The sequence below is a fragment of the Amblyomma americanum genome, chromosome 9 (assembly GCF_052857255.1).
Source record: "Amblyomma americanum isolate KBUSLIRL-KWMA chromosome 9, ASM5285725v1, whole genome shotgun sequence".
Lineage (NCBI taxonomy): Eukaryota > Metazoa > Arthropoda > Arachnida > Ixodida > Ixodidae > Amblyomma > Amblyomma americanum.
In genome coordinates this window covers 88,732,727-88,742,152 of record NC_135505.1, presented here as the reverse complement: position 1 = coordinate 88,742,152, position 9,426 = coordinate 88,732,727, and positions in this window count along the sequence as shown.

Sequence of the window (9,426 nt, the reverse complement as noted above, 5' to 3'; positions counted from 1 at the left end):
CCCATCGCTCTTGTGTCTGCTCTGCAGTACCCAGTCGCAGCAGTACCCTCCGTGCCGCAGGAGTCTAGGCCCATCATGAGCAAAGCGCACGTGTGGCGTCCGCCAAACAATCGGCCGCTCTCTTACCACTGTGGAGAGCTCGGCTACATCCTCCGCCACTGCCCCCTACCGCAGAATGGCTTTAAGGGAGTTTCCACCTCACGCACCTCGACCGCGCTACGGTGAACGGCCACGGGATATTGAGCAGTACCTGGCTGATGACGTGCAGTCCTCGACCTCGCAGCGACGCCAGTCCCGATCGCCATCCCCAAGGCGGTTCTCTTTGCCCGGCCACCCATCGTCCTCTGGCCAGTTCAGAGGTACATCCCCACGTCGGGAAAAGTCAAGACGAACAAGGCGTCCTCCAGAAGTAGGTCTGCCCCTACTGGACCGAGTCAAGAGCCTCTACCCGACATTCGCTTCGACGATCCGATCGACGACAACCTGACCCGACAACCTCAACGAGACGCTGCGACCGACTGGTTTCCGCCGAAATTCCGGTATCCGCGACTACCACGACGCTACCGCACTCGGGGATGCCGGCACTGATTCTTCTGTAATGAGGAGTCGGATAGCCACGTCCCTCACAAAAGTTCCGACCTCTTAATGTGGACTGCAGATCCGTGAAGCCGGTAGCCATATGGAAACGCCGATTGGCGTCTGCACTTCGCGAATCCACATCCATGAATTTACTTTCCCTGGTTGCTTTGCTGTGTTGCCCGAGTGCTCCAAGGGCCTCATACTCAGTTTGAATTTCCTTCTTGAGTGTGGTGCCGTTATCAACCATCAGGAACTAATCGTGTCGTTTCCCCCCATACCTTGTCGACGACTATACAGAGCGAAGCAGGGCTAAGTTATGTGTCTGTGACGACCACCTATTGATCCCGTCAAGAGCAAACATGTTTGTTACCGTACGATACGATAACAGCCCCGGCACTCGTGGCATCTCTGAAACCTACATTTCGCTGTTCCTGGGTCGGCAAGTCTGTGTAGCTCGTGGAATAATTCAACTGAACAGTGGGCGAACCGAACTTTTGCTGACCGATTTTGGGTGTGAACCGTAGTGCTTGCCTGGCAAGACACCTAATGTGCTGTTCGATGAACAAAGCGAATTCGCGGGACAGCACGTGTTGTCTGAAACCCCGGCATCAGTAGAGGCATCGACCACTCCCATAAAACCTGACGTGAACCTGAACCTCCTTCATAATCAGAAACGCTGCCGCGAGCGCATTATCGAATCTTCCCACGGATGTTTTGCCTCGACCTCCAAGGCTAGGCAGACTCCGCTCACAAAGCACCGCATTATAGTTGACGGAAGTCAGCGACCATTATGCCAGCCGCCTTATCAGATCTCTTTGAAGGAGCGTGATGCCATTCGCGGACAAGTTCAAGAAATGCTCCAAAACGACGTCATACAGTCGGCGATGAGCCCTTCTATCGACGTTGCCTGTTCTGGTGACGCAGAAAGATGGAAGTCTACGGTTCTGTATTGATTACAGACGTTTAAACAAAGTCGCAAAAAAAGGATGTTTATCCTCTGCCAAGCATTGATGACTCCCTCGACCGGCTGCGCCATGCTACGTACTTTTCGTCGCCAGGTTTACGCAGTGGCCATTGATAAATAAAGGTATACGATAGGGACCAGGAAAAGACCGCCTTTATTGAACCGGACGGATGTACGAATTTCGGGTGCTTCCTTTCGGCCTGTGCTCAGCTCCTGCCACCTTCCAGCGGATGATGGACAACGTGATTGCCCATCTAAAATTGTAGTCCTCCCTCGTGCACCTGAATGACGTTGTCATCTTCTCCGCCACGTTCGAAGAGCACCTAAGCCGCCTGCGTTCTGTGTTCGCAGCAATTCGTTCAGCCGGTCTTTCCCTCGCGTCCGAAAAGTGCCACTCCGCTTCCCACGAGTTGAAGTTTCTGGGCCACATCCTGCGTGCTAAGGCAGCTAGCCCTAACCTCGATAAGACAGCTCACTCGCCTCATGAAAGACGCCGAACCATTCTTCTGGGGCCGGGAGCAACAACAGGCTTTCGAAGCCCTCCGAACTCGCCCGCAAAATACGCCCATCTTCCGACACTTCGACGAGTCAGCCCACACTGAACTGTTCATAGACGCCAGCAATATCGGCCTCTGTGCGGTCCTTGCGCAGCGGCAGGATTGTCTCGAACGCGTAATCGCATACGTAAACTGCACCTTGTAATGAGCCGAGGCGAACTATTCCACCATCAAAAAGAATGCCTGGTAATTGTGTGGCAACTGACCCAATTGCACCGGTATTTCTACGGCAGCCCTTTTAGAGTCGTCAGTGATCAACTGTTGCTGCGTTGGGTGGCGAACCTCACGGATCCCTCGTGATGGCTTGCACGCTGAAGCCTTCGCCTTCAAGAATTCGATATTCGGTAAGAAACAGAGTGATACTGTCTGTCTCGTGCTCTGGAGGACAAGCGAGCTGAACCCGACGACGATTATGTTTTTCTAGGCGCCATCTCCACCTCTATTCTCACCCAACTCCAAAGAGACGACAGTGAACTCGGGCCTCTCATTGAATATCTTGAAGGAAGCGCTCAGTCTCTCCAGTAAATCTTCTCGCGCGGACTGTCGTCATTCTGTTTATGTGACAGCGTTCTATATAAAAAACACAGCCCGACGGAAGCTGTCTATCTGCTCCTCCCATCTGCGGCCTCTCGCGGCGAAGTCCTGCAGGCGTGCCATGATGACCGACCTTCTGGTCTGGGCTTTTCCAGCACTTTTACGCGGATACGCCAAAATTACCGATGGTGATGATAATGAATTATTATGGCGCAAGGGCAGCTTTGGCCAAAGAGCGCCATGGCACAAGGTCGACTTTCAGTTCACAAGGGGGGGTCAGAGACCCATTTTCCAAGCATTTCACCCGAAAGAAGCCGAGCACCAGGCAGAGGAAAGCTTGCGCCCATTATATCACCTGTGGGTACGCGGTGGCACTAGGGATTGAACCCCGCACCTCCCGCATGCGAGGCGGATGCTCAAACCACTAGGCCACCGCTGCGGTCGGCCAAAAATAACCACTGGCCCAGGATTGCTGCAGTTGTTCAGCGCTAAGTCAGAACTTGCTGTGAGTGCCTAAATTACCACTGACTCAGGGTTGCTGCAGTTGCCCAGCGTTAAGTCAGAACTTGCTGTGAGTGCCAACGTCGCAAGACGCCGCCAACTAAGCCAGCCGGACTGCTGCCGCCTATTGATCCGCCACAATTCCCCCTCACCAAGTCGGCATGGACTACTCGGCCCATATCCAGAGTCCTCGCTAGGTAACCGCTACATTGTGGTTGCCACGCGCTTCCTCAGCCGGTACAGTTAAACTAAAGCTCTTTCCAATGGTACCGCTGACGAAATTGCGACGTTTTTCTTTCAAAACATTGTGTTTCGTCACGGTGCAGCCACCATCGTTCTAAGTGACAGGGGAACGGGCGTTCACCTCGACGCTTACGCAGGAGGTTATGCGCCTTAGCGGCACAAGTCACTGCAAAACTACCGCTTTCCGCCCTCAACCGAACGGACTCACCGAACTGCTCAACAAGACGATCGCCGACGTGATTTTGATGTATGTCAACGCAGACCACCGCAACTGGGACGTTATACTCCCTTACGTCACATTTGGACATAACACTGCTATACAAGAAACGACGCGATTCACGACACTTCGTTTAGCACATGGCCGCGACGCCACAACCACGCTGAACGCAAAGCTGTTTCTGACTAGTATTACCTGGTCTCTTATGGGTGCTGCCCAATTCGTTAGTCCCACTGAGGCCGCCCGCCAACTCGTTCGACAGCGCATCCGGCATCAGCGAGCCTACGACGCTCGCCGCCATAACCTCCGCCACAGAGCTGTTATTTACGAGCCCGGTGACCAAGCCTCGGTTTGGAGCCCAATCGGAACGCAAGGGCGCTCCGAAAAGCTTCTGAGCCGATATTTTTTCCCCTACGAGGAACTCCGCCAAGTCAGTGAGGCGAACTACGAAGTTCTTCCTCACGGAACAGTTCGCTCCTCTAGACAGCGAACCTCTTTAGTCATCCACGTCGCACAGGTGAATCCGTACCACGCCCGCTAGCGCTTCAGGCGTGTCTACACAGACAATAGACCCATGTGACGTCCCTTCTCTTCCAGCTTCCTACTGCTGCGACACCGAGCCGGTGCCCTTCAGAGAAGCGGAGTAATGCCACTGTAAGAACCGCACCAGGGCCGCCGTACCACGGCCAAACTGTATTACCTGGCACATGGCACGGCTTGGGCATTTTAGAGGCTAGAGGTTTTGTCGTCTTTCTTGCTCCAGCTCCCTCTTGTCTTGCACGTCTCAGAACGTCTAAGTAAACCTGTGCTGTGTGCGTCAACAGTTTATCAGTGACAACATTGGGTATTGAGACGGCTTAGTATACGGCTCTGAATCTTTTTCATCACCTGGCGTTCTTTAAGAGGCAGTGATAATGCAGAACGTTGGCGGCGTTTTTTTTTTTACTAGATGAGAAAGCCACTTTGGTCGGAATTCCATGGAGACACTTCGGGCGCAGCAGCTCAATGCCATTTCTTCTGAGCAGCTGATGCCCATGCCTGTATAAAGTGCCGCAGTGTGTTCCAGCAGAATAAACGATGTAATATAATTGCGTTTTGCACTTACGTGTAACATATATAGATCGCCTTTAAGATGATTTGAACCAAGGTTTGAAATTATAGTGGAGCTCATTATGAGGGCCAACTTGATTCATGTGTTTACCACTGCATGTATCAGATCAAAATGTTCTTTCATCGTTAAAATAATTGAATAACTACTCATTGCCATCCACCCAAGCTCACCCAAATGACTGCGAAGGAAAGCTCTACTGCTTACTCAGAGACTCCCTTGTAGAAGAAAAATACGTCCTGGTCTGGGGTTCCAACACAGGACAACCGCTTTAACTAAGCTGTCGCTCTACCGGCTTTACTACCCGGAGCGGCTATTATATGGTATGGCGAGAACGAATTTATCAGCAACTCGAATCTATCCTTCTATGTTATCTTCTTGAAGCTCAATAGATGGATTTATTTTTCCGCACACTCTCGCCCAACCATTCCGGTTAGCTCACTTCGTAGATCGACTGCTCCAGTAAAGCATTCGTCCTGTGTTCGAGCCTCGACCAGGGAATTTTCTGTAACTACGAAGTTACTGTGGAAGCTGTATAGCTTTCCTTTGCAGCCACATAGCTGCGCTTGGGTTAATGCCAGGGAGTAATTATTCCCTTATCACCAATCTACTCCTCCTTGGAGGTTTCCCCAAAATATGTGGCAATTCATACATGTCGTTTATTTGTCAAAATAATTAGATTAGAAACGCTTTTCAGGTTCTGCCTTTCGGACAAAAAAATTATTATAAATTATAGACCATAACAAGAAACCTCTAATGCAACGGTTTTGGCATTGATTACTGATGTAGAATAAGTCTGCGCGTTGAAGGCAATGCTCTTAAAATGTAAAAAACATCACATTCCACTTCTGTGCCACGACCGCAGTGCTCTTAAACATGTAGGTCATGAATGTGGCCGCGGTCAATGGTGATGCGAATGTGCAAAGGAGGATATAATTACGCGAGTACTGGAGCCATAATTATACAGCGATACCTGCGACCGTCCGCTGCGGAAGATATGAGGTGAGGCGATTTGCTACAGCGATATGCACCCAGAAACTCTAACCCGCGTACATAATCGTCCACACTGTTTCACGTAAGGCGTCTTCAATCTGGCGACCTTCTGTGCCGGCGACAAGTTTTGCTGCGGTAGTTGTTAATTTTCTGCTGGCCGACAGAGAAGTTCGACCGACGAGTAACGACACTGCTTAGTGTTTCGATCTGCTCACCGTTAGCACGAACCGCATTGCCAGCTCTATTCCGCACTGAACTCGGCGAGGCAGATGGTGTTATTTGAGAGCACTGCGGTGGTGGCACGCAGTGTTTCTGCCATTTTCTTTAAAGTTCATTACAACCAGGAACTCTAAAAGAAAAAAAACTGTTTGCACGGTGGGATTCGAACCACCGTACTTCAGCTCCGCAGCCGAGCGTGCTCACGAATACGCTAGTTCCTGCCAATGCATATGAAGTTCGCCTTGTCTAGGACGCTGGTGAGTCCTTGCGGCAAGGTGTCGAATTAGATGGATCCCTCCCAAACACCCTCCAGTGTCAGCAGCATTTAAGATTAACAAGCAATTGCGTACTTAATCAACATCATAACCACACATCAGGGACACAAACAGCAACACCGCGCTAAAGGATTTCGCCTCACCGCACGTTATTCCAACGAAGTGCCCCCCTGAATTTTTTTTAATTTCCCGGGCTTGCTTTTCAAAGCGGAAAGGAAAAGTAATTTTCAAGAGACACCTATATGAAAGCTGGCGATTTTCTCGGACGGCTGTAAAATTTGGCGCGGGAACTTTAAGCCTAAACAGAAAGGCACAAAAAGTAACTTTTCTTCAGTTCATATAACGCCTAACTTCAGCGTAAAATAAAATATACCGTGGCATTCTGTATAAAACGGTGAACAACATGGCAGGACTTGCGTTCACATATGCTGGTTAGGTGTATTTTTCCGCTATGCCTGTACTCACTTGGCACGCCTGCAATTCCAAGGAAAGCGCCCACTTGGTTACAATATCTTTAATCTGTGTGGCCAACAATTCTCACTTGATGAACGCCAGCTTTTTTTTCTCTCTTTCGCTGTCTATATTTTATACAGTTACATGCGGTATTACAGATCACAAAACTTAGCTGCTGTGCGCACTTGTCGCTCAGATTCAACAAAATTTCACTCATGCACATCATAAAGCCAACGACATAGCGAACGTTGCACTCTCGAAAGCCCCTGAACTACTTCTGGACGAAAATTAGCAATATTTCAGCGCCGGTCAGGCAATTTTTCCTTGATCGCCAAATTATAAAAAAGAATAGGCATAGCAGTGAAAAGATAGATAGATAGATAGATAGATAGATAGATAGATAGATAGATAGATAGATAGATAGATAGATAGATAGATAGATAGATAGATAGATAGATAGATAGATAGATAGATAGAAAGATAGATAGATAGATAGATAGATAGATAGATAGATAGATAGATAGATAGATAGATAGATAGATAGATAGATAGATAGATAGATAGATAGATAGATAGATAGATAGATAGATAGATAGATAGATAGATAGATAGATAGATAGATAGATAGATAGATAGATAGATAGATAGATAGATAGATAGATAGATAGATAGATAGGTAGGTAGGTAGGTAGGTAGGTAGGTAGGTAGGTAGGTAGGTAGGTAGGTAGGTAGGTAGGTAGGTAGGTAGGTAGGTAGGTAGGTAGGTAGGTAGGTAGATAGATAGATAGATAGATAGATAGATAGATAGATAGATAGATAGATAGATAGATAGATAGATAGATAGATAGATAGATAGATAGATAGATAGATAGATAGATAGATAGATAGATAGATAGACTAGACAGACAGACAGACAGACAGGACAGACAGACAGACAGACAGACAGACAGACAGACAGACAGACAGACAGACAGACAGACAGACAGACAGACAGACAGACAGATAGATAGATAGATAGATAGATAGATAGATAGATAGATAGATAGATTAGATAGATAGATAGATAGATAGATAGATAGATAGATAGATAAGATAGATAGATAGATAGATAGATAGATAGATAGATAGATAGATAGATAGATAGATAGATAGATAGATAGATAGATAGATAGATAGATAGATAGATAGATAGATAGATAGATAGATAGATAGATAGATAGATAGATAGATAGATAGATAGATAGATAGATAGATAGATAGATAGATAGATAGATAGATAGATAGATAGATAGATAGATAGATAGATAGATAGATAGATAGATAGATAGATAGATAGATAGATAGATAGATAGATAGATAGATAGATAGATAGATAGATAGATAGATAGATAGATAGATAGATAGATAGATAGATAGATAGATAGATAGATAGATAGATAGATAGATAGATAGATAGATAGATAGATAGATAGATAGATAGATAGATAGATAGATAGATAGATAGATAGATAGATAGATAGATAGATAGATAGATAGATAGATAGATAGATAGATAGATAGATAGATAGATAGATAGATAGATAGATAGATAGATAGATAGATAGATAGATAGATAGATAGATAGATAGATAGATAGATAGATAGATAGATAGATAGATAGATAGATAGATAGATAGATAGATAGATAGATAGATAGATAGATAGATAGATAGATAGATAGATAGATAGATAGATAGATAGATAGATAGATAGATAGATAGATAGATAGATAGATAGATAGATAGATAGATAGATAGATAGATAGATAGATAGATAGATAGATAGATAGATAGATAGATAGATAGATAGAGTAGATAGATAGATAGATAGATAGTAGATAGATAGATAGATAGATAGATAGATAGATAGATAGATAGATAGATAGATAGATAGATAGATAGATAGATAGATAGATAGATAGATAGATAGATAGATAGATAGATAGATAGATAGATAGATAGATAGATAGATAGATAGATAGATAGATAGATAGATGAAGAGGAGGAGGGAAAGACAGGGATGTTAAACAGAAAGGGTTCTGGTTGCCTACCCTGCACTGGGTAAGAGGGATTAGGGGTTAAAAGGAGGAAGAGAGAAGGGGAAAAAGGCATAACACACACACACGCGCACAACGCTGTCACAATTTGTCACTCAATCCAATCGCTCTCAAGTAGGCAAAGAGTGCCTAGTATGCCTTGAGGGCAGTCGACTGCTGTGGCCACGGACCTAGCAGTGAAAATGAAGTGATTTTACTAGGCATATCTCTGCGATGCCTTATTGATGCTGATTTTCCTCACAAATCCGGGCAATAGGCCTTCTCTCGTACTTTTTCTTTATCCTCCCTGTCTGGAGACTCGAGCAATGTTCATGACGTGCATACGTAATTTGCCGGCATCACCTGTGATAGCTGTATTGCTTTTTATTACCTGTCCTACTTACAATGATGTTTTCCTGAGCTTCCTTTGCTCTTTAGGAAACGATGAATTCGCGTAGAGTAAGAACTTTATTTATATAGACTACGCCGAAGCTTTCGATACAGTTGATCCCCTTAAACGATTACCAAAAATAATTACGATGTTTATGAATTCCAAATTAACGACAGCCATCGGCACTGTGTTTACACACAACCGATGTGATCTGGAGTGCCCTAGTAGACTGTCCTAGGGCTTCTTTTATTCCTTACTTTTGTTAATAACTTTCGAAGCCTTTTTGCTGTAATGCTAAGCTTCTTCACCGCTGACTGT